Here is a 23956-nt window from a genome sequence, read left to right on the forward strand (position 1 = left end):
TTTTTATATACATTAATGTGATAGAAGTCAAACGATAGCTACATCCACAAATACAGATGGTAGTAGTGTTGTGTTCACACTAGAGAGCCTGTTTAGGGAGAGTGTGGCCAACCGGACGATACAGCGGCCATTCTTCTGCCAAACTGCGGGCGGGACTCTTGAATGGACACTAGTCGAGTAGAGGAGTACACACTCACCGAATCAAAAGTACAAGACAATATGGCGAAATCATTCGTTACATGCCTTTGTTTATAAGAACAATGTGTTATAATAATTTTCACACAGCCAATTTACAGGTCTGTTTTCAAATCTGACTATGTATATTGTAAGTTGTTTTATATATATTAAAAAACAAAAACGATTTACTTCGCATAGATAAGAGTACTTGGTTGGTTTCCACAAGGCTCCTGTTTGATTTATGTCACCCTGTTGACTGCGACTGCCCACTGGTGTCGTCATTCTTCATTGCGTTGAAATGCTAATATGCGAAATCCACCTTCGCCTCTATTGGAACAACCAAATTCAGCGCAACCTGTCATCGTTTACGAACGTCTGCAGAACGAATTACAGATGTCAAAAACAATACTGTACAATTACTAACGTGTTTACTTCAAACATGTAGGCCTACCGACTCCATCACAAAATCCATTATTTCAACTCGTATTTAAGATCGCAAACGTTAATTACGTCCTAAACACAATATACAACTACGTCGAACATGCATGCACAACGCATAACAAGTCTCCCAATAGTTCAAATACCTTTTAATCGTTTCCAAAAGTACTCTGAACTTCAATTCAGCTCAAAAGCACGGCGAACATAGGAAGCGCGAGAGACGTTTGGCGCCATTTTTCTGCCAAAGCTAATCAATCAATCACGGGCAACTTCACCTATGGCCACTCTCTCTGTATACAGGCTCTCTAGTACACACGGTATAGCAGGGCAGCGCATTGGCGGAGATGTCGTTAATTTTGAAACTCCCCCTTTGAATGTAAAGAATGACTGTGCTGGTAAAACGTCTACGTTACTCGATTTTTAAACTCCAGAGTGAAACTGAACGTACTGAGACTGTCTTCTCTTTATTTATTCTTATCATTACGAAACTGAGACACAATAGTTCAGCGCAACGCAATCAGACTTTCAACAATCCCTGCAAAAGAATAGCCCTGACTAACAATAACCTATACCCTTCATGAATCACTTACCTCACAAGAATCTTCGTTACTCGAATTACTGCAATGCAGCGAGCGCCAGTACTGCCAGTTAAATAAGAGGTTCTAACTACTGAAGGCACTAATTACTGATAACCATACAGCAAGCAAATGAAACATTTTGGTAGAGAACAAACAATGTATTTACCTTAATAATGTGTTCAAATGTGTTCAAAAGTCATTATACACTCCTGGAAATGGAAAAAAGAACACATTGACACCGGTGTGTCAGACCCACCATACTTGCTCCGGACACTGCGAGAGGGCTGTACAAGCAATGATCACACGCACGGCACAGCGGACACACCTAGAACCACGGTGTTGGCCGTCGAATGGCGCTAGCGGCGCAGCATTTGTGCACCGCTGCCGTCAGTGTCAGCCAGTTTGCCGTGGCATACGGAGCTCCATCGCAGTCTTTAACACTGGTAGCATGCCGCGACAGCGTGGACGTGAACCGTATGTGCAGTTGACGGACTTTGAGCGAGGACGTATAGTGGGCATGCGGGAGGCCGGGTGGACGTACCGTAGGATCCTACGCAGTGCCGTAGGGGACCGCACCGCCACTTCCCAGCAAATTAGGGACACTGTTGCTCCTGGGGTATCGGCGAGGACCATTCGCAACCGTCTCCATGAAGCTGGGCTACGGTCCCGCACACCGTTAGGCCGTCTTCCGCTCACGCCCCAACATCGTGCAGCCCGCCTCCAGTGGTGTCGCGACAGGCGTGAATGGAGGGACGAATGGAGACGTGTCGTGTTCAGCGATGAGAGTCGCTTCTGCCTTGGTGCCAATGATGGTCGTATGCGTGTTTGGCGCCGTGCAGGTGAACGCCACAATCAGGACTGCATACGACCGAGGCACACAGGGCCAACACCCGGCATCATGGTGTGGGGAGCGATCTCCTACACTGGCCGTACACCACTGGTGATCGCCGAGGGGACACTGAATAGTGCACGGTACATCCAAATCGTCATCGAACCCATCGTTCTACCATTCCTAGACCGGCAAGGGAACTTGCTGTTCCAACAGGACAATGCACGTCCGCATGTATCCCGTGCCACCCAACGTGCTCTAGAAGGTGTAAGTCAACTACCCTGGCCAGCAAGATCTCCGGATCTGTCCCGCATTGAGCATGTTTGGGACTGGATGAAGCGTCGTCTCACGCGGTCTGCACGCCCAGCACGAACGCTGAGGCGCCAGGTGGAAATGGCATGGCAAGCCATTCCACAGGACTACATCCAGCATCTCTACGATCGTCTCCATGGGAGAATAGCAGCCTGCATTGCTGCGAAAGGTGGATATACACTGTACTAGTGCCGACATTGTGCATGCTCTGTTGCCTGTGTCTATGTGCCTGTGGTTCTGTCAGTGTGATCATGTGATGTATCTGACCCCAGGAATGTGTCAATAAAGTTTCCCCTTCCTGGGACAATGAAGTCACGGTGTTCTTATTTCAATTTCCAGGAGTATATATATATATATATATATATATATATATATATATATATATATATATATATATATATATATATTGGTGACATCCAGTTTCACAAATTTTATTTTTCTGACGGACACACGTCCAGATCGGCCGCTCATGTTAACATCTCAGAACTCTGGCATCTCTCTCGCCACATCCACCACTGCTGGTGGCTCACCTCCAGCTGCCAAACGCTACGGGCTGTTCACATCCAACTGCCCAACACTGCGCTGGTGAATAATTTCCAACAACGAGTGCAACCAGCCACAGACTGCACACAGCGCAGTCAGCGATTTTAGTACAGAGTGCTACGTGCCGTTACCAACATAAAAATCTAAACAGCCTATTTGCAGTACTCCGACGAGAGTCAACAGACACTGAAAGCAGAATGGTAGTTGGAGTTAGACGCTTGTGACACTCAGTTTCGGAAATCGTTAGGGAATTCAATATAGCGATATCCAAAGTGTCAAAGGTGAGCCGAGAATACCAGATCTCAGGCATTACCTCTCAGCAGCGACAACGCCGTGGCCGACGGCCTTCACTTTACCACTGAGAGCAGCGGCATTGGCTTAGGGTTGTAACAGACAGGCAACACTGTGTGAAATAACCGCGGAAATCAATGATGGACGTACGACGAACGCACTCGTTAGGACAGTGTGATGAAGTATGGCGTTAATCTGGGTTATGGCAGCTGACAACCACCGCGAGTGGCTTTTGTTAACAGTACGACATCGCCTGCAAAAAAATGGTTCAAATGGCTCTGAGCACTATGGGAGTTAACATCTGTAGTCATCAGTCCCCTAGAACTTAGAACTACTTAAACGTAACTAACCTAAGGACATCACACACATCCATGCCCGAGGCAGGATTCGAACCTGCGACCGTAGCAGTCGCGCGGCTTCGGACTGAGCGCCTAGAACCGCGAGACCACCGCGGCCGGCACATCGCCTGCAGCGCGACCGGAAAATCGTGGCCGGGTCAGATGACTTCCAGTTTCTGTTGGTAAGAGCTGACGGTTGGTTCGAGTGTGGCTCAGACTCCACAAAGCCATGGACCGAAGTTGTTAACAAGGCAGTGTGCAAACTCGCAGTGGCTTCATAGTGTTGGTGACTGTGTTTACATGAAACGGACAGTTTCCACTGGTCCAATGGAACATATTATTAACTGAAAATGGTTAGGTGAGGCTACTTCGAGACCATATGCAGCCGTTGAAGAACTTCATGTTCCCAAACTACGACGAAACTTTTACGGATGACAGTGCACCATTTCATTGGGTCACAATTGTTCGCAACTGATTTAAAGAACATTCTCAACAATCCGAGCGAATGATTTGGCCACCCATATCGCCCGACATGAATCCCATCGAACGTTTATCACAGGTCATTTCATGGAACACATCACGTACTGGCAACGCTCTCGCATTTGTGGACAGCTATAGAGGGAGCGTGGATCAATATTTCTGCACAGGGCTTTCAGCGACTTGTTGACACCATGCGACGCCGAGTTGCCGCACTACGCCGAGGATAGGAGGTCCGACACAATGTTAGGAGGTAACCCATGACTTCGGTCACCTCAATGTGCACATTACTGTAACACTAATTTAACGACTGCGAACACTGTTGTTTAAATTTTGTACTGTACTGCATTACACAGTGTCAGTTCTTGAACACATCGGTCAGAGTCAGTTGTTTTGCTGTCTTCAGACCTTTTCGTGCTGCCAAGTCTTGCATCCGCTTGACCATGAGCAACGGTACAGGATGACAGTCACGCTACCGTTCCATCTATGTCTGCGCAGTGTCAAGACACGCACATGTCTCATCAGTTGGCGGTCCTCTTGGCCATCAGTTTCTTCTCTCACACTTGGAGTGATGTCATCGTCACTGAATTTGCCATCCACGATCCGAAGAATCGCAGTCACACCATTCAAATATATCCTATAAACTGCAATCGGAATGTTCGTGAATTTTCAAAAATATCTTCCTTATGACCTCAAGTCATATTTCGTTATTGTGTCGTCTCTTTCTTCGCCGCCCTTTTCACAATTCTTTTTTTCATATTTGTGTATGTGTGTATGTATGTATTGAACAGGGGACCTAGAAACTACGAAGAGGCTTCGTCCACGCCATAGCCCTCAGTGGTACACAACCCCACAACAGCCTACAGCAGTCCACTCAGCCCACGGCCGCCCTACACCGAACCCAGGGTTACGGTTCGTCGGCCCCCAGTCTACACCCCTCCCCGCCTCCCCCCAAGAACGTCTCATTCCAGACAAGTGCAACCCTAATGTGTGCGTGGTAGAGTAATGGTGTACGCGCATGTGGAGAAAGTGTTTGCGCAGCAATCGCTGTCATAGTGTAACTGAAGCGGAGTAAGTGGAACTAACCCGCAATAGCCGAAGCGCATGGGAAACCGCCTTAAGGGGGGGTAGGACGTCAAACGGGCAGACCTGGAGCAGGAGAGCCACCACAGGACATTTTAATTTCTTCTGTCTATACTTTTACAAGTGAATTCAATAGACTTTGTCAGCATGACCAGGAAGGATTCAGGATTCACACTCGTAGCAAGTTCTAAAACATAACAAAATAATTCTTTTTACATGTGAAATTTCATCATTGTTTTCACTTACCATTGGCTGCATTTATTGCTATAGGTACGCTTTACTTGATAAATAAGAGAGACTGTTCGATGAATTTTGCACAGCATACAAACCATACTTACAAGTGTCTGGAACTCTAGAATCTGTTTAATTTATGAGAAAATGAAAGAGCTGTTACGTTTTAAATTTTATGTTTAAAAAAAATAAAATTTTGTAGTTAATTATCTCAATTTTTACCACAGTTTTTAATGGATTTGGAAAATTCTAGATTTTCATACACCTGTAAGTATGGTTTGTACGCTGTGCAAAATTCATCAAAGAATCACTCTTACTTGTGAAGAAAAATGTACCTATAGCAACAAATACAGCCAATAGTAAGCGAAAAAATGATGAAATTTCACATGTAAAAAAATTTATTTTGTTATGTTTTTGAACTCCCACTGCTATGAGTTTGAATCCCGAATCCTTCCTGGTCATGCTGACAAAGTTTTATGAATTTATTTGTGAAAGGATAGACAGTAGAAAATAAAATGTCCTGTGGTGCCTCTCCTGCTGAAAGTCGGCCAGTTTGGCGTCCTACCCCTCTTAAATACCATCCACAGGCTGGCCGGCACACCGGACCTCGACACTAATCTGCCGGGTGGATTCGTGCCGGGTGCTGGAATGCCTTCCCGCTCGGGAAGCAGTGCTTTAGGCTAGGCGCAAATTGAGACGTGTATAGCACGTGTGACGTGGGACGACACTACAGCGCGACACGCACGTGCCGCACGAGTCGCGCCGGTGCAGCGCATATTGCGACGCGTACACCAAACTTCGCACGCGCCGACTGGCGACGCTCTGCGCAGACAGAAACGAAGGGCGCGCAACCTATATTTCTCAAACAATTTTACAGAAACAGTTCACTGAAAGTATGTGATTTTTGCCTTACTTTTAGCGTTATATGTCATCTTCTTGGCGAAGTGCCCATCACCTCGCTAATGACCATTCTTATTGTGATATACACATTTCAGTAAAACACTACGCGAAACTCAAAAAGTTTGCAACGAAAATTAGAAGTCGCTATGATTTTGCGTTCGGTGCGTATTACACCATATGTTGCTGCGTATGAAATTTAGCTAACATGTTTAACTTTTGTTTAGGCTCGGGACGAGGTCTCTATCTGCCTCCGATATCGAGAAAATGGATTCCATGTAGCGCGCTCACTTCCGATCTCACGCTCACGAGAATGAAACACTCGCAACATCTGTCGTATCTCCTAAGCTGCTCGAGACATCGAAACGAAAGTTTGGCGAATGATAGCACACAAGGAGGAGAGTGTTTTGCCAGTTCTTAAACACACGGAACTTTCTTATATATGGCGATATATCAGTACTTATACTTCCATTTTTATTTATTTCTCTCCAGTGACTGTAAATTTTTAAGAGTTATCGATAGCTAGCGAAACAAGAGCTTCCTAGTGTGAAAATAAACATGAAATTTCTTCTTTTATGTTACTGCAGACCGACACTATGAGGTTTTTCGTAAGCTATGGACCTCTTTGGTTGCCAATTACTAGTTTAACGAGGCACTCCGTTTCGGAATTCTGTCTCAATAGCTGCTGCGAGATGAGTTTGGAAAATTACACTGTGACAAAGGAAGTACAATTAAACCAGTGACCAAGCGAAATGTGACCGTTTCTCACAAACGGTGATGCTTCATGGAATGAGAAAGGATTAATAACTCGCACAACAATAGATTGCCAATTCTGTTGGAATTTTGGTGGAATCTCCGTAACCCATCGCATTTTAACACTTAACGATTGGAGTGGAAACTTACCAAAGGATTTTATTCCTTCTCTTGATCCGAGCAGTATTAAAATAATGACGATCGTTTCTTCAGGCAGAATGATAGGCACATGCCGGATACTGGTTACTCACCTACGGGTTGCCAAACTCACAATGTGGCGATCGCAAATAAAATAGTTGTTACTGAGAAAAATAAACAATTGATCTGTCCAACAACACAATGGTCAGTGTATTGTGAGCAGCGGAGGATAATGCGCGCGACAGGAATGCACAAGCTAGCCATGTGTGCCTTATGAGTTGGAGTTCGAAAAACATTGTCATGAAAGTAGATCTGCCTTTGTCAGCAGTGCATTTCAACAAATTACATATATCTTTTGTGTAGCCTGGTGTATAATTAGTTTGTTAATGCTGATAATGTGCATGCAACAACTGAAATGCTGTTTCTCATCACGGCGAACCAATTAAAACATTGTTATTTGTGACTGCTTTTCGACTGTTTCTAGCTTGCAGTGGAAATTTGTGACTGCTTTTCGATTGTTTCTAGCTTGCAGTGGAAATGTGATGTTCACATGTATGTAGTACAGTGTGTCGTATTACATTATTACATCCATATCCAAGTAATTACAGTGAGACTTCTATACTTCAGATCTTGGACTCTTTTTACCAGGAGCACAAACGGATCACACCTGTGGAGATTATCCCTTTCTAAATACGCCAGCATACTAGGCAGTGAGAGGATAACCTTGGTTTACTTTCCTGCCTTGCTTCTTAATCACATGATTCTATAATATTCCTTGCTTCCTTATGCACTACCCTCTGTGCCTTCTTGCGATCTGAAAACAGCGCAGAGGCATATGATACAATTCCAGCGACCAATGGCTCACCAGTTACTGAAGTATGCATTTCCCTTGACAGAATAAAAACAAAACAAAACTATATAGATATAAATAACAGAGAAGTACACTCCTGGAAATGGAAAAAAGAACACATTGACACCGGTGTGTCAGACCCACCATACTTGCTCCGGACACTGCGAGAGGGCTGTACTAGCAATGATCACACGCACGGCACAGCGGACACACCAGGAACCGCGGTGTTGGCCGTCGAATGGCGCTAGCTGCGCAGCATTTGTGCACCGCCGCCGTCAGTGTCAGCCAGTTTGCCGTGGCATACGGAGCTCCATCGCAGTCTTTAACACTGGTAGCATGCCGCGACAGCGTGGACGTGAACCGTATGTGCAGTTGACGGACTTTGAGCGAGGGCGTATAGTGGGCATGCGGGAGGCCGGGTGGACGTACCGCCGAATTGCTCAACACGTGGGGCGTGAGGTCTCCACGGTACATCGATGTTGTCGCCAGTGGTCGGCGGAAGGTGCACGTGCCCGTCGACCTGGGACCGGACCGCAGCGACGCACGGATGTACGCCAAGACCGTAGGATCCTACGCAGTGCCGTATGGGACCGCACCGCCACTTCCCAGCAAATTAGGGACACTGTTGCTCCTGGGGTATCGGCGAGGACCATTCGCAACCGTCTCCATGAAGCTGGGCTACGGTCCCGCACACCGTTAGGCCGTCTTCCGCTCACGCCCCAACGTCGTGCAGCCCGCCTCCAGTGGTGTCGCGACAGGCGTGAATGGAGGGACGAATGGAGACGTGTCGTCTTCAGCGATGAGAGTCGCTTCTGCCTTGGTGCCAATGATGGTCGTATGCGTGTTTGGCGCCGTGCAGGTGAGCGCCACAATCAGGACTGCATACGACCGAGGCACACAGGGCCAACACCCGGCATCATGGTGTGGGGAGCGATCTCCTACACTGGCCGTACACCACTGGTGATCGTCGAGGGGACACTGAATAGTGCACGGTACATCCAAACCGTCATCGAACCCATCGTTCTACCATTCCTAGACCGGCAAGGGAACTTGCTGTTCCAACAGGACAATGCACGTCCGCATGTATCCCGTGCCACCCAACGTGCTCTAGAAGGTGTAAGTCAACTACCCTGGCCAGCAAGATCTCCGGACCTGTCCCCCATTGAGCATGTTAGGGACTGGATGAAGCGTCGTCTCACGCGGTCTGCACGTCCAGCACGAACGCTGGTCCAACTGAGGCGCCAGGTGGAAATGGCATGGCAAGCCGTTCCACAGGACTACATCCAGCATCTCTATGATCGTCTCCATGGGAGAATAGCAGCCTGCATTGCTGCGAAAGGTGGATATACACTGTACTAGTGCCGACATTGTGCATGCTCTGTTGCCTGTGTCTATGTGCCTGTGGATCTGTCAGTGTGATCATGTGATGTATCTGACCCCAGGAATGTGTCAATAAAGTTTCCCCTTCCTGGGACAATGAATTCACGGTGTTCCTATTTCAATTTCCAGGAGTGTATAATGTACTAACGAAGAAAGCTTGAGCGTTTAAATGGCGAAAAACGAAACACTACCATAAGGCAATAAAATTTAGTACACAGTAAGGCAAAATTTATCGTATGGGCATTACTACCAAGGCTCATATTTCCACTTTGCTAAGTAGGCACGCGCGACGCTTGGCGCGAGAAACTGTGCCACAATCACAACGCCGCGCGACCTGTCTTTTTCCCGCTACGAAGAACAACACCGTGATGTAGATGTTAGGACAGTTTGTGACATATATCATCATCCACAATAGTGAAGATAATCTCATTAGTTTCGAGGCTTACATGAGAGCTGCCCGTTGGAAGATGAAACGTTACCCAAATTTCAGGAAGATGTTTGCTAACATGTTAGACATAATTTTTGAAAAACAAGGCGTAGGGTAATTCTCGATGCCGGTAAGGACACATATCACATGCAAGACTATGTAGCGAACAAAATAAACAACGAATAAGGGGTTACACCTGTACCTAGGACTGCTCCCGACTTCTAAATGATGTTATTAACTTCATTATGACGTTTTCATTAGTTTATATTTCCTGTGCATCTCTTGTTATCCGTTTGTATGCTCCAAATGACTTTGAGTTTGGACGGTTATGAATCAAATGACAGAACTGCCATTCTAGTTAAGACAGTCAATTATATATATATATATATATATATATATATATATATATATATATATATATATATATATATATATGTTTGCGTTTTGGTTCTATGTCTCTGTCTGGGATGAAGAGGCTATTGTCAGTTTACTATTTTTGTTCTATTTCGTAAGCTTACAAATGACACTATATTTAAATGTGATCTTCAGTCTATTGTAGGATACAATTCGTGTTGAAACAGTTCCAGCACTTCATTATTTTGTTTTTGTGCTTATGTACATATATGGTTGTTTTTTAAGAAAAAGGGGTATGACTCCTGCTTTGTGTGCAGGAGGTCCCGGGTTCAAATCCCGGCTGAGCCCTTGAATTTTTTAACCTTCATTTTTAGACGTATTCTTCTCTTTCAACAATATAACTGTGCATAATCCTTTGCTTTTCTGTGTTGCCATAGTTGGCATAACTGGATGCACTAATCGCAATATGCGAGCACCGTACGCTAGTCTTATCTGTAATTTGGGCCCGGATTTTAATGGTTCAAAAAACAGCGAAATATGCAAGTGTTTATGACCTTAAAAATAAAATATAATTTTACATAAAATTGTTTTAAAAAAAATCTGATTGGTCGACACCCAAAAGAATCACTATTACTGTTGATCAAAATCACAGAGCAAAATATCTCTCTTCTGGTGGAAGCTTCCACCCAAGACTCATTAAACACTTTAGCCAAGTGAGGAATTTCAATTCCGGGCTCTGACGGAGAGCAGCCTTGGTGGAGCCCAGGTGACATAGAATTTTGAGTACACCACAACAGCCACTTGCGGGCACCCATAACGCTAATACGATGAGCGTCTGCAGTGTTCGCTAATAGAGCTATAGGATGTATGCCAAGACTTCAGATTCAAATACGTTTTCACAACACGTCCACATGAAAGACAGCAGCTGCATGGGTGATTCTTTCTGTATTTCTTTCTTTTATCTTGAACTTGCATTCAACAAACACAAGGCGGCTTCCATCCACTTAGTTGTTTCCAGAAATGTTGTGTTGCCGTTAACATATTGGCCTCTGACTCATCTTTGCCAAGGTAGTGATACTTTAGTTCCATTCTAACCTGCCTTAATACTCAGTGAATGTAACGATTTCCTGTTTTAGTGCACTATTGTTCAATTCTAAGTCTAAAATGACTTATACTAAGCAGTGCTTTATAGTAACCGTTGATTCATTCAGTAGTTTGATAACCTCCATATTTTTATCATATTGTGAGTTACAGTGCCCATGTTCCACGTATTCATTTGCGTTTCCGTTGTGTGAGGCCTGTATTTAAACTGACATATTTCTGTGGGGATCGATCTGTTTATCGTCAAGATCACCCGGTACAAGTCTCTCTGACATCCGTAGCTGTTTGTCGATTGCTCAGATGTAACCTCATATCTGACGCTGGAGCAGCCTCGTTGATACAAAACATTCCGACATTCCAGCCGAAATACTAGTGCACGCCAGTAATGAAGAGACTGCACTTCAATGAGGTTGTTCCACTGATCAAAGTTCACATCGACGCCCAGAACTCGTGCCAAAATGTTAAACCTACGATCAAAACTCTTGAACACACGTAAACTAAATGTCACAGTATCTTGTTGTAGCTGCTGGTATCGGCACTACAGAAACTGCAATGTCTGCAGCTCCGTGTTTTAACAGTCTAAAGCTCTTCTGAGGGTCCTTAAGGGCTCAAAGGTGTAACAGCTTTCGTCTTCTTTGTGTAGGAGGTGCTTGAATGTCGCATATAATGGTGCATACCAGTCACGATTCCTAGGAGCTCTTCTTCTGTGACGTGAAGACGTTGAGGTGTGACCGTCTGCAGGTCTAGCATTATCGTCTGTTGGCTCGGCTTTATTTAGAACAAAAACCTCTTACTCTGTCCACTGTACAGTTCTTCACGCTCGGATATCAAGAGGCTGCAATGGGACGGACCATGTGACAAACAGCCATACACTCAGCGTCATAACTGCCTACTTTCAGTGTTATGCCCCGAATTTAGAGTGGGATCGATTGCTGTGGCAGATGTCTTTCAAGTGTGTCTGTGTGTGTGTGTGTGTGAGTGTGTGTCTGTGTCTGTGTGTGTGTGTGTGCGTGTGTGTTTGTGTGTGTGATTGTTTTTCTCCGTTAAGTATAAAGTAGTGTTGGTGATGTTCCATTGTAATTTAGGAAGCTATGCTTAATGGAGGCAATCCAAGCCGCTGATTTTACTTTCAAAACTGCGCTATAAAATCTACGCTAAGCTATATCTGTGTATCCCGCTTATGGAGCATTACAGCAGACAGAAAACAAATATTTCAAATATCGCACTGAGATATGTATTCACGAATGAGGATATTATCATAAGTAGGTTTGACCGCCGATCAGACTTGCAAATGAGCGGTATTGATACTAGCACATTCAGTTTTGAAAAAAAAAAAACAATAAACAAATAAAACGAATTAGAACAACTCATGACGTATATCTAGCGACATTACCAAGCACAGCAGAAATTCCGGTGTGAATGAGAAAGAGTGCAGTGCAGCCATTCTTAAACGAAGAGTAAGAGATTTTGGACATCCGTCTGTGTTTAGATGGTAGAGCACATTGTAAAGTCAAGCATTATGTCGTTCCTGTAGGATATCAATCTTATACCAAAGAATCTGCACGGAGTTACGAAAAAACACTCGTGCGAAACACAGCATCCTTCAGTTGTACACGACGCCGTGCAAGCAAACAGATGATCTCGGTTGCAGGGTAGTTTCCGTGTTCCTAGATTTTAGGAAAGCTTTCCGTAGCATGTTAATCTGTGCTACTTTCCGTGATACCATTATACTGAAGGCTGTATTCGGCTGGTAGTCGATTTCTGTGCACGCCAGACATGCCCTGCGGGCAGCTGTACAGCCAGGAGGATGTAAGTGACCGGCTCTCATAAACAACGACATATTTTACTTGTGTGGTCTGGGCTGTTTGTCACGGAGCTATACGTCGCTTCTACAGCGTATGGTGGTGCTAACCGATATCCGAATGGAGTATTCCAGCCTATGCCATTCTAGCAGCATCCACATGATGCTTTTGCTTCACAAATCAGTCACGTAAAGTGAACAGATGTGGGCTCACATGACTGCTAAGCAGTGACTGTAAAGTGTCGAGCTGTCGAACCGATGTTGCTGTGGAATAATACGTACCATTTAAACAAAAACAGGTCTACGCATGATAATTTCTTGATAGCAGCTGACAAAGGCCTCACATAGGTTAGAAATGAGGGTTATTATACTTTCAGCTACCTAGTTTCAACTACTTTTCAACGTCATCAAGGTAATCCAACGTCTGTACCTACTCCGCCCATTCAAGAGGCACACACTTAGATCAGTGCAAATACGAGAATCTCAAATGATGTTAGACTGGGGAGAGAACACGAAAACAAATATTCTTGTATATAATCTTTTATTAATTTTTGCACACACGTTTTCACCCCGAAGACAACTCTTTCTTCACATTCGTTTGGTGTAGTTTTAATAACATACAGCTTAATTTTTGACTTATAAATTAGGTCTACATCTGAATCATATATTTAACTCTCCAGCCAGTAATTTAACAAGTACAATGAAGGCAGTTTTTTCCTGTAAACTATTTCCTTTATGGCGTTAACAATTAGTTCTGTTCCTTCGTGCAGTCATTATAGCCTAGAGCATTCAGAAATTTTAATTTTCCCTCTTATTTCCTCTATAACACATTTATTAAAACACTCCACATCATCCTGGGTGTATGTTTGAAAAATCATCAGCTCCTCATTCTTGCAGGATTGCCATGTGGAACTTAAACTTTACAATTTCTTCTAATGAATTACCATTAAATGTTGTTACTCCATTAATTTTAAGCTCTTAAAATAGTGGTTCTATTCGTAAGTGCACAACACTGAGTCCACAACATTTAGAAACAACTCAGAAATGCTTTTTAAGCAGATCCAAATGGGCATGGAGCTTTATAAATAGATTTCTCGCGTGTCCTTTAACGTAGGAAACGTTCTCGATGCTGGCATTTTCTGGTAGTATCCCAACATATGACCAGTTACTCTGCTACTAACCGTAAATGCTGATATCTTACCTCTACTTGCATCCATACTTCTCCAAACTCTGTGCTTAGTGTGATATGTTAGTCTTGCCTGTACGCCTGCTATGGCTTCTTCTTTTTCCTGTAGCAGTTTATACTCGTATTTCGTGGCAAAGATTTTTGCCATATACTGCAGTTTTTGTTTTTTTGCCTTCGAATTCTTTTATTTCCAGTTTTCTTTTTCGCACACTTCATGCAGTAACTGCACTTAATTTCTTTGATGGGAAATGGTTTAAGTCTATTTGACACATTGGCTCTTTTTCTTAATGCTTGTGGTACAACATTATTTGTAGTAACCATTCCAAATTCAGCGATATCTGTTTCTAGCGGTATTGTGCAGAATAATTTCCTGGAGTGAATGAAATGTGTTTCTCCTGATTTAATATAGTTCTTCTGTGTAATACGTATGCTGTCTTTAGTAGAGTCAGTGTCAAGACCCTCAACATAGTTTACATATAGATAAATAAAATTGTATGTAGACAGTCCTGAGAGTCTGGCAGACTTCCTTCTACACCAGTCAGCTCTTAGGTATTCTTATTACTCCACTAGACAAACTAAATAAAGTTGTTAAACACCACGCAACAACTGTTCTGTAATTTATTTAGTTAGCTGACACTACATGGATTTGATTGGCACAAAGTACTGTGAAGCACATGTTAAACACTTTTTCTTATACTTTAAAACATTTAGACAGTTTTGCACGGGATCAAACGCACGGTCCATTCTGTAATTATACATTGTACATCTGATGCTACCATATTTTCTTTAGCCATTGAGAATGTAAAAGTTTCTCGTAGTCGCATGTCTGGACACTCTATTAAATGTGTAAGATAGTTACCGATAACTGTGTTCACACCTGGAATTTTGATTTGACATATACGTTTGTTATAAATCTGTACAGTTGGAGGTCATCCACGTTAAACGGTCTATTCTAGCTGTCTTATCGTTTTACACAGTCCCTGGCGGTCTCCTTCGATATTACGTAGTCTCACATCTCGATTTCATTAAAAACTCCAGCGAAATCTTGCGTTATGTTCAAATTCAAAGGGTAACAGCCGTCTACAAGTAGCAGGCAGCTGTTCCATTAAAACTTTCATTTTCACGTCAGCTAATTTCACTTAATATGATATGGACACAGGATTTTTATATTCCTAGGAAATGTTTTCTAGTGCTTTCTTGCCGATTTTAGCAATATTCCTCTTACTGGCACACTGTCATTTCCGTGTTGACGTAGCGGTAGCTTCGCGTTGACAGCATGTCTTGCAATGAAAAATTTGGAGAATTTACTTGGTAGATTATAGTTAAATGAGCCACACATCCTTCTTTAACATTGTAGATCGTCACTTCTTTAATTGCTCTTGACAGTCCACTTTTTCACTGATTTTTAACTACCGTAATATTATCACAAAACGGTTCTGTAATGGTGTTGTGACTTCTGCACCACTCGTTAGCAGCAGACACAGTGGCTGCCCCAAAGACTGAGACAGCGTGGAGTTTTACAATTATTTAGTGAACTTTCTTTATAATTTTCTCCCTCGTCGTCGCTGCCCAGCCCTGTCGATCCCTCCGCCAGGCTGCTGCTGTGTAGATTCTACGACAATGCGCGCTAAGCGCGCCGCTGATCGCACTCGGGAGCCTCAGGCCACCAGTGCTCCGCTGAAGCCAGGATGCCCAGTGGTTGAGATGTACTCGTCGTCGCATCGCTGCCGACACCTGCTGCACTGGCGGCTCGGAAGCCGTCAGTCGCGATGTCCGCGAGGTCCCGTCATGGACGGACCACACGCCGTGGGGCCGGGTTGTCGTGAAGTCCGGGCGTCAGTCCCCGGCGGCGCCTGTGACCAAGGCCGCGCTGCGGCCGGTCCTGCTGGAAGTTCTCGCTGTAGTTAGTCAGCCATGGTGCCGACCGATCTCGGTCCGACCTCCAGAACTGAAGTTGACATCTGGCGACGAACGGATGACTCCTGCGAGCTGGAGCAGACTTCCAGAATTGTCACCTACGAAGACTGAACATTCGGACATGAACCACGTCTGTCCTCAGATTCGAACTGCTTCCTAATGGCTTCTGTCCATTGCTGCCTGCGCTCCACTATTTATATCCGGTAGGAGGACCTTTTTTACGCGCGGTGGTAGCTTTTTATTATTACTCCAGCAGTATATTGCAGCGTAACTTAGTGTGCAGGCCTCACTTCCCTTTACTCAGCACTCTCCAGGCTTCGCTCAGAACTCAGTCTGTGTGTGTCCTTGCGTCAGTCTGTTGGTAGACTGCTGCTGTCAGCAATGCTATCTGTGCCTGCCTACTTCGCAACGCCTTGGTCTCCGGCGTGCCTCTGCTTTGCCTTTCTCCACTGTGTTCCACAACAATAGGAAATTGGAAATATGTGGTAAGGTCTTATGAGACCAAACTGCTGAGGTCATTGGTGCCTAAGTTTACCCACTATTTAATATAACTTAAACTAACTTACGCTAAGGACAAGACACATACCCATGCCCGAAGGAGCACTCGAACCTCCGACGGGTGGGCTGTGTGGACCGCGAAATGGGGTCCTACACCGTGCAGCTAACCCGCGGCTGTCCAAAAGAAGAGATACCATCTTCATATAGTTAAGGCTAACCGGCCATTGACCATCATCTTCTGTGCAGGATGCACACGCTTTGCCTAAACTCTTACGGGACTCAGTGGGATTGTCTGCCACGAGTAATGGGTGTAATGGGCAGGGGCACTACGTATGTAGTGTGTGGACATTAACTTGGGAATATGGGTCTCACGGGGAGCGTGCTAGGGATAAATCCTAGCAGTTGCACTAACTTCTGTGCCCCCTGGGGCTCAAATGGATAGATTGTCTGCCATTTAAGCAGGAGATCCCAGGTTTGAGTCCCGGCCGGGGCACACATTTTCAACTGTCCCTGCTTCTGCCATATCCGAAAGAACAGTTACCATCTTCATATAGTTCTGTGATAGGGTCATTCTCCTCAGAATAGACACCAAAAAACACAACACTAGTTCACATGCCAATGTCGCAAGATTAAGATGAAGAGACAGGCAGTATATGAGGATTTTGAACGGGTAATTAAGTATGTAATGTAATAGTCAGGCGGAATGGAAATGCGGTTGTAGGAAAGGAGTACAAGATAGGGTTACGGGCTTGGTACTGGGAATGAGAAACTGGGAAGACTAATCGAGTTCTGCACTAAATATTAGCTAGTAATATCGAACAGTTTATTCAAGAATCGCAAAAGTGGGAGGTGTACTTGGAAAAGTACGGGAGCGACGGGAAGGATTCAGTTAGATTACATCGTGATCAGGCAGGCGAATTCAAATTCAAGATTGTGATACATATCCTGTATCAGATACTGACTCGGACCACAATTTAGTAATGATGAAGAGCAGGCTAAAGTTTAAGATGCTAGTCAGGAAGACCTGACATCCAAAGAAGTACTAAGGAATGGAGAGATATGCGTTAAGTTGTCTAGGCCATAGATACTTCGGTAAGGGTTAGCTCAGCAGGCAGTTCAGTTGAGAAGGATTACACATTTAAAAAACGTGCAGTCAGAGAAGTAGGAAAGGAAAACAAAAAGAACAAAGTAGGTAACTGCGAAGAATACACAGTTAACAGAAGAAATATTTCAATTGACCGATGAAAGACGGAAGTACAAAATAGGTCAAAGAAATTCTGGAACACAGGAATACAAGTCGTTAAGCAATGATATAAATGTGAAGTGCTGGGAAGCTGAGGCAAAATCGCTGTATGAAAAATGTGAAGACATACAAAAAAGTGATACTCGGAAGAGCTGACTCAGCATATAGAACAGTGAAAACAAATTCAGAGGTGAGAGCAGACATGTGGAAGTAATACATTGAGGGTCTCTATGAGGGGGAAGTCCTGTCTGATGATGTGACAAAAGAAGAAACAAGAGCCGCAGAGAAGAGATATGGGATCCATTATTAGAACGTGAACTTCTAAGTGCTTTGGAAGACTAAAGATAGAATGAGGCGGAGGGGACAGATAACATTCCATTAGAATTTCTAAAATCATTGACAGAATTGGCAACGAAACAACTACTCACGTTGGAGTGCAGAATGTATGAGTGTGGTAATACATCATCTGAGTTTTGGAAAAATATCATGAGAATTATCGAACAATCAGCTTGACAACCCATGCATCCAAGTTGCTGTCAAGAATAATATACAGAAGAATGGATGAAAAATGAAGGATCTTGTAGATGACGACCATTTGGCTTTAAGAAAGGGAAAGGCTCCATAGATTCAGTTCTGACATTACCTTTCATACTGAAAGAAAGACACGTTCATAGGATATCACGACCTGGAAAAAGCGTTCAACAATGTCAAATGATGCCAAATGTTCGAAATTCTGAGAAAAATAGGGATATGTTTTACGGAGAGACGGGTAATATACCACATGTACAAGAGCCAAGAGGAAATATGAATCGGACACCAGAATGGATTAAAATGGATGTGAGACAGGGTTGTAGACTTTCAGCCCTACTGTTCAATCAACATATTGAAGGAGCAATGATGGAAATAAAATATAGGTTAAAGAATGGAAATAAAAGTTAATGGGGAAAGATATCAATGATAAGAATCTGATAACAGTGCTGTCCTGATTGAAAGTGAAGAAGAATTACAGAATCTGCAAAGTGGAAAGAACCGCCTAATAAGTACGGAGTGTGGACTGAGAGTAAATCGAAGAAAGAAGAAAGTAATGAAGGTAGTGGAAATGAGAATAGCGAGACACTTAACATTAGGATCGATGGTCAAAGTGAAGTTAAGGAAATCTGCTGTTTCAGCAGCAAAATAACCCATGACGGATGGATCAAGGAGGACTTAAAAAGCAGATGGATTGGCGAGAAAGGAATTCCTGGCCAAGAGAAGTCTACTGCTATCAAACATTGGCCTTAATAAGAAGAAGAAATTTGAGAGTGAACGTTTGGAACACACCATTGTATGGTAGTGAAACATGAACTGTGGGACGACCGGAAATAAAGAGAATCAAAGCATTTGACAGGGGGTGCTACAGACTAGTGTCGAAAATTAGGTGGACTGATACGGTAAGAAAAGGAAGATGTGTAAAACACTGACAAGACGAAGGGACAGGATGACAGGACACCGGCTAAGCCATCAGGGAGTAACTTCCAAGGTACTTGAGGGAGCTGTAGGGGGAAAAACTTGTAGAGAAAGGCTGAGATTCTAACACATCTAGAAAGTAATTCAGGACATTGGTTGTGTGTGCTACTTTGAGATGAAGATGTTGGCACAGGAGATGAGTTCATGATGGGCCACATTAAACCAGTCAGAAGACTCATAAGTTTGAAAAAGGAAAAGAAAAGGAAAATTGTGGACTAGAGAACTGAGGAAGGTGAACACATACACATCCGTAATCACAAAGGGGAGCAAAGCCTGTTTCAAGTCCTCAGCTGAGCCTCATACTCCAAGATATGGTTCAGTTATTCTCAGTTAGTGGAATAGAACAAAGTTGTCTTGTGCATCGTGGATTGATTGGCTATTTAAATGAGAACACACAAACAGTCCCATCATGGGCAATAGTCTCTTTGAGTTGGTAAACATATCCTCAGTCCATCCCACTACACCGCCATTATTTGCTGAAAAGTATACCCCTCTACGCTCATCCATTGTCACCTCCTTCCATAGGAGGCTAGAGATGTACTTTTCAGCTATATGCTTACTGGTAACACACTTATTAAAGTCCTCTCTGTCCAACTAGCGTTTCATCAATTCACCACATTTCCCATCAACCACTGCATCTTCTTCTCCAGCCTCTCTATAGCCAATTAGCAAATGAGGGAAAGGAGGGGAGCGGCTCTGTTTCAGAGACTCTGTCTCTGGGAAGCTGTCTCCTGCAATCTAATTAAATAAAGAATGTACAAATTGAATATTGTAAATAAGTATATATTATTATGTCCTCCACAGTCTAATTGGCATCGATGTCAATTTCATGTAAAGCGATTCCTCCTCTCTAGCAGGCTAATGTGCAGAGCTCAGCATAGAATTACTCTTTTTCCCAATAATTCAAAGGTGTGGAGGGGGGAGGAATAAGTCAGGGAGGGAAGGGGAGGGGAGGAGAGAGCTGGGGCATCTCCTATGAGGGTAAAAAGTGGCTCTGACCCGAACAAGGGAGGTGTGACAAGAAAGAAAGTCCATCTTTTCCAGAGGGGTGAGGGAGGAGCGGGTGACAACAGAACTTACATGTGCTTTGTCTTTCTTGGTATAACCATTGGCTGAAAGAGTGAATTTTAACTCTCATGCTAGTTTTCTGCTATTGTTTCCTAAGGTGAAACTGATTATTTTACCCTTGTGTTTCCGAAAGGCGGTATTGGTGGTTTGTCTTTGGATTTTGTTTCATTGCCAGTCTGTGTACCGAACCATAGTTTCGTCCACATGCGATACATCACTACAACATATAAAGTAAGCAGGATAAGATACACATGTTCTCTTATTAAAGTAAATTAAAACGAATATTTTCTTGTGAGTGGCCGAATTCAAATCCCACTGAATGTGATGAAAGAGGTAAGACTACCGAGGAAGGTAGTGGTCTCACTTTCTGTTTGCATAAACCTAACGCCAATATAACTTCCCGGTCACAGAGTGAAGATTTACCATACATAGGAATAATGTCACACCTGATAAATATCAGGTCTTATTGAATTCGTCAATGCAAAATATTCTAGTGATTCCTCCCACAATACGCCGCAAAGCTCTTTTACTATGGTTGCACAGCACATTAGTGAATTAAGTAGTTTATGAGAAAGCTATGGGCAATACTGCAGCTTCAGCAGTGGTTTGTAGTAGCCCTGATAAACGGCCGCAGTGAACGATTTCAACCATTCCTGTCGGAAGCGCCCCTGGAAGGAAACACACGGCCTGTTCGCTATCTGTGCCTCGCCTGCGCTGGAGGACGGCATCACTTGTTCCGGAACAAGACGGGTCCAGCGGCCGGAAGATGCCACCCCCTCCCAGCCCCACGTCTTCTGGCGATCCTCTTCCCCCTCCACCCCCCCCCCCCTCCCTCCAGCGGTCACACAATCTGCGGGTCACAGGCGGCGCGGCCAGTCCTGCGCGGCGCGAGCCGCTTCTGCCCGCCCGAGGGCAATGGCGCGGGAAATTAAGTGTCGTCAGGTTGCCACCCTACCACGAGACCTCAATAACGAATGGCGGGCAGCGCCTGTTGCACTGGTCTGTTCCGTACCTGCCGGCCGCTTGCCAACGCGGCTTTTCAATCCCTCTCGGGCCCCATCTGAAACTCCAGTAAAATATAGTTATATATTTTTTATTTACTTAGGGCGAGAGACCCACAAACACTGATTGACGGTCTACAATTAAGTCACAATCTCAGTCACATGTTATATGATGGAAATTCACAGACCGTATAACTAACCCAGGTTGTTATTTGATTTCAACTTTTCTGTGGTGCCTGCAAGTGTTGTAGTTAATTCTTTCACAAGAGATCAATTTTCTTTCACAAGCGATCAATTTAGGCCTTAGACTATCTTCAGATGACATTTTAAAACAGTTTGGTTATAAAATAACAATAGTTATTCAGCACACAATTTTTAGTTAAAATTGAAATGAGAACTAAATACAATATATGTCACACCAAAATTAATAACTAACTAGATACATTTGTAGCTGGGTGATCGTCAAGGTATCTATGATGCCGAATACTGCGAAGTCAGCTGAAGGCATTAAAACGTTGGACGGTGTACCGCACGTTTCCTAAGATGATACACATATTGATGATTCCGCAGCTCGTGGTCTAGTGGCTAGCGTTGCAACCAGTGGATCACGAGGTCCTGGGTTCGATTCCCGGCAGGGTTGGTGACTTTCTCTGCCCGGGGACTTGATGTTTGTGTTGTTCTCATCATTTGATCACCATCATCATTCGTGAAAGTGGTTCGATTGGACTGTGTAAAAGATTGGAGTGGAGAAACATTGGGCCTTTGTACGGGTGTTGGTGAGCGCGTAGTTGAGCGTCCCACATACCAAACATCATCATATTGAAATTCTATCCATCTAGAAGTGTGCATCCAGGGCTAGGAGCAGTTACTTTCAATTCAATTCACTCAAAGAAATGCACACTCTACCGGTTACATAAATAATAAAGTAGGGTAACATCTGCCGCGCGGGGAAGCAGCGCGCTCTAGGACGTCCTGTCAAGCTCCGTGCGGTTACCCCCGTCGGAGGTTCGAGTCCTCCCTCGGGGCGTGGGTGTGTGCTTTGTCCATAGCTCAAGTTAGTCGAAGTTAGGTCAAGTAGTGTGTAAGCTTAGGGAGCGATGAGCTAAGCAGTTTGGTCCCACAGGATCTTACCACAAATTTACAAATTTTGAGATAACATCTTTCGTCTGAATGTTAAAACCTCAACATATTGGTATCAAGACACCTTTAGAGTCATGCGTGCAGCGTCCGCGTGTACCTTGTGTAGTCACGACAATGGTGGGGTGTTCCAAGGTGCTGTAGGAATTAGTCGTACAACTGGTACCAAACTGTCATAGAATTACTAATTTCACAAATCTTCCAGATTGTTAAAAATATCGATCCCAGTTTTCAACTGAAATTTAAAATAATGCAATGAAAAGTTAATATCATTTTATAGAAGAGCTATATCTCACGTCCACATACATACGCTTAAAATCACTCGGAGTGAAGTTAGTGGAATCCTGGAATAAATACTGTGCAATAGATTGAACTTTCAGGCAAAATTTTCTTCTCGCACATACTGTCAGCGAGGACTTAGCATCAGTATTGATGGTCATGAAGTATATGAAGTTCGAATTCTACTATCTAGGCAGCAAAATAACCACTGACGGACGGAGCAAGGAGGACATCAAAAGCAGACTAGCATTGGCCAGAAGAGCATCCCTGGCCAAGGGAAGTCTACTGGTGTCAAACATAGGCCTTAATTTGAGGAACAAATTTCTGAGAATGTTCTTTTGAATCACAGAATTGTATGGTAGTAGAACACGGACTGTGTGAAAACCGAAGAGAATCAAAGCATTTGAGATGTGGTGCTACAGACAAATGTTGAAAATTAGGTGGACTGAACACGTAAGGAATGTGTAGGTTCTCTGCAGAATCGGGGAGGAAAGGAATATGCGGAAAACACTGACAAGGAGAAAGAACAGGATGATATGACATTTGTTACGGCATCAGGAAATGACTTCCATGGTACTGGAGGGAGCTGTAGAGGGTAAAAACTGTAGAGGAAGACAGAGATTGAAATACATCCAACAATTAATTGAAGGCCTTATTTCAATAGTGGTACAAGTCCATTTTTGTTCATTCTGAGATACAGAGTCCTAAAGTTAAATGAGCGCTGAAAAATCAGGAGTTGAGACACCAGAAATATTCAAGTATATATACTTTAGGACTCTGTATATCAGAATGAACAAAAATGGACTTGTACCACTATTGAAATATGCCTTTCAATTGATGACGTAGGTTGCAAATGCTGTTCTGAGATGAAGAGACTGGCACAGGAAAGGAATTCGTTGCGGGCCACATCAAACCAGTCAGAAGACTGAGGACACAAAAATAGCTTAAGAATAATACAATACCGAGTCTCCGAGCGCAGAAAATATGTGACACAGCCGGGAATTGAAGAGCAACACTACTGGAGGAATGGATATTACTATGAAGTGGTTCAACCGCGATGTAGGGCATTGTCTTCACTATGTATTTTCACTGTGCTTGGAAGTGTGTGCTGATATGCAACTTA

This window comes from Schistocerca serialis, chromosome 7 (genome assembly GCF_023864345.2).
Source record: "Schistocerca serialis cubense isolate TAMUIC-IGC-003099 chromosome 7, iqSchSeri2.2, whole genome shotgun sequence".
NCBI classification, from domain to species: Eukaryota; Metazoa; Arthropoda; class Insecta; order Orthoptera; family Acrididae; genus Schistocerca; species Schistocerca serialis.